Raw genomic sequence first — 3,366 nt, forward strand, 5'->3', positions numbered from 1 at the left:
TAAAAATCTTTGGCCATGGTGCTTTAAGAGTTTATCCAATGAGGGTGGACTCTGGGATGCAGTTTTGGTAGGAATAAGTCTCTTCTGTCAGTCTGGAATTGTCTTGGCTTAAGGCCAGATTTAATAATTCCTAGGGACTGTTTCTTTACTTCATTCTAGCCTATAGCCCTTCTGAAATTTTAACTGTAAGTTTGGAATGTTTACCGTGGCCTCTTCTCCTTTGCAGACAATGAAATCCAATTTTTCTTTTTCTTTTTTATGTATTTATTTGTCATTCAAGCCCTGTGTGTTCTTTTTTCTGCTTGATTTCTTGGTCTCTCTATCCTCTGCCTCTTATGAATCAGCAAATGTCTCAAGGAGAAAGGTGTTGTGCAAAATCAAGCTTGCTTCAGTTTGTTTTCCTTCACAGCAGGATCTTTAATTCTGAAGTTGTGGATTCCATGGTAACATTACTCTATCTTCAAACAGATGTTTATTTTGAATGTTATCCAGATTTTAAGGTTATTTTGGTGAGAACAAGCATGAACAACAATAAGCTATTTTTCTATTAGCAGATGCAGAAAAATGAACTTAGATATTAATAAAGTGTTTATAAAAGAACATTCCTGCAATTTTCACTTGAAGATGTTGGGCAATACATTAACTGTTGTATATTTTCATTTTGATTTTTTTTGTCAATGCATTGCCTGTTCTTTATTTTCACAGTCGTATTGAAAAATAGTCTGTGTAGAATAGAATGACTGGAAACAATCCATAATGTTCATATCCGTCTTCTAACAAAAGACAAGATCCATAACCTGTTTTGCTCTTTTCTTTTCTGAGTTACTTGAAAGATCAGAGACAGACTGATATGATTTGGCTGTGTCCCCACTCAAATCTCATCTTGAATTATAGCTCCCATAATTCCCACGTATTGTTTGAGAGACCCAGTAGAGATAATTAATCATGGGGGCATTTCCCTCATCTGTTTTCGTGACAGTGAGTGAGTCTCATGAGATCTCATGGTTTTATAAGGGGTTTTCCCTTTCACTTGGCTCTCATTTTTCTCTTGCCTGCTGCCATTGAGACTTGCCTTTGCTCCTCCTCGCCTTCTGCCATGATTGTGAGGCCTCCCCAGCCATATGGAACTGTGAGTCCATTAAACCTCTTTTTCTTTATACATTACCCAGTCTTGGGCTTGTCTCTATCAGCAGCATGAAGACAGATGAATACACAGACTTAGTGAAAATATTTGATCCCTTTCTGGAAATGTATTAGTTTTGTTTGTTTGTTTGTTTTGTTTTGTTTTTTTGACAGTTTCGGTGTTGTTGCTCAGGCTGGAGTGCAATGGCACGATCTCGGCTCACCACAACCTCCGCCTCCTGGGTTCAAGTGATTCTCCTGCATCAGCCTCCCAAGTGGCTGAAATTACAGGCATGCACCACTACACCTGGCTAATTTTTTGTATTTTTAGTAGAGACGGGGTTTCTCCATGTTGGTCAAGCTGATCTAGTTTTCTAGGGCTGCTTAACAAAGTACCACAAACTAGGTTGCTTAAACAACAGAAATGTATTGTATTACAGTTCTGAACTGTGTGCTTGGCTCCTTCTTAGGACTGTGACAAAAAGATCTGTTCCAGGACTCAGTCTTTGGCTTGTAGATGGCTGTTTTCTCTCTATATCTCTTCACATCATTTTCTCTCTGTGTGTGTCTATATTTGTCCAGATTTCTGACTTTTAAAAGGACACCAGTGATATTGAACTAGGGCCCACCTTTATGACCTAATTTTGACATGATTACCTCTGTAAAGATCCTGTCTTCACAGAAAGTAATATTTTGAGGTACTGGGAATTAGGATCTCAACATATCTCTTTGAGGGGACAAAATTAACTGGTAAAGAAGTAAATGTAAAATAAAAGAAAATGTACAATAAAATATATGAATTCATTGTAGAAACAGTCATATTTTAAATTTTAGCAGGTTATGAATTGCTGACATAAGAAAAGATTAACTTCAGGGAACCACTTCACAGTAAGCAGCCTAAATCAGCAAAAAGTATTAGTAAAAATAAGCTGAGGTCAGTTTTTCAGAGCCTCCTAACAACTAGAACAAATAAACAGAGTATTTTATTAGCTCTTCCTAGGCAAATCATCTACACAATTGGATTAATAACATGGAAACACCAGTGAGCCTATTGATTCCGGTTTTCAAAATTGTGAAGTTTTAAACAAATACCTTTAAATCCTTCACCATGAAATTAGATACATTGTCATGAGACTTTCAGGCCATTCTACACTTTATGACAAAAACGTAAAATAAGCCACATAGAAAATATTAATAATATCTGAATTCTATGAGAAAGTTTGCCTATAAAATATTAAAAAGTCTCATTAATCAGACATCCTCTGTAGTGACAAGGTCGCTTCATGAGCTACATGAAGTAATTTAGAGAACATTTCCACTTCTGCAGCTAAGTGTGAATTACACAACAAAAAAAGTTTGAGCTCTTATCATTTTAATACCAAATAACTTTTACCAATGGATATAAAATTTTATTTAGGTTTAATTTCTCAATGATTTCTGGATGCATATTTTATTAATAATCTGTTTACTAAGAGCTAAAGTAATTATGTTTATATACTATTTACTGAATGATTATTAAATATACTCATATTTTTAGAGTGGTCTCTAACTGTCAGAGTTACATCAAGAAAGATGGTCTACTCAAGTGAGGTTACTTATAAGGTGAACGTATCACCTACTGTCCAATCCCTGCTAACCTGACATTAATAAGTACACCAGAACAAGAGGCATAAACTGGAACTGTAATTGAGTAAGCCAATGTGCACAACCACTCTAGTGATTTAAAAAATTCAACAAAGCAATTATTAGTACATATATAGTCAAAGTTAAGAATATCAACCAGACATGGAGTAGTGGTATCATAGAGCAAAATTTGGGAGGCATTATCATCTGTTGAACACTAAAGTCAATGGGAAACAGTCATTACTCAAACTCATGGAGAGAATGGCTGTAGGACAGGAGTTGTGTCTTTAAGTAGAATAACACAGGTGATCTTTGTTAACCTGAAAGACAAGTAGATAAAATATACTAGTATCTCTCCCTTCTTAACATTTCGGTGTTGGGCTGTTACTCTCATTGCTTAACCTTAAACTAGAAGCCACGCAGAAAGGAAATCTTCATGTAGTCCATGCAGGTGAGCTTCCCAGGGTACAGAGCAGGATGGAAAAGAATGGAGTTGTGGTGGAGAAAGGACACAAAATTACATGAAATTATTTTATTTTATTTTATTTTTTTTGAGATGGAGTCTCACTCTGTCACCCAGGCTGGAGTGCAGTGGCGTGATCTTGGCTCACTGCAAGCTCC

Source organism: Colobus angolensis, unplaced genomic scaffold (assembly GCF_000951035.1).
Source record: "Colobus angolensis palliatus isolate OR3802 unplaced genomic scaffold, Cang.pa_1.0 Scaffold153, whole genome shotgun sequence".
In the NCBI taxonomy this organism is placed as follows: Eukaryota; Metazoa; Chordata; class Mammalia; order Primates; family Cercopithecidae; genus Colobus; species Colobus angolensis.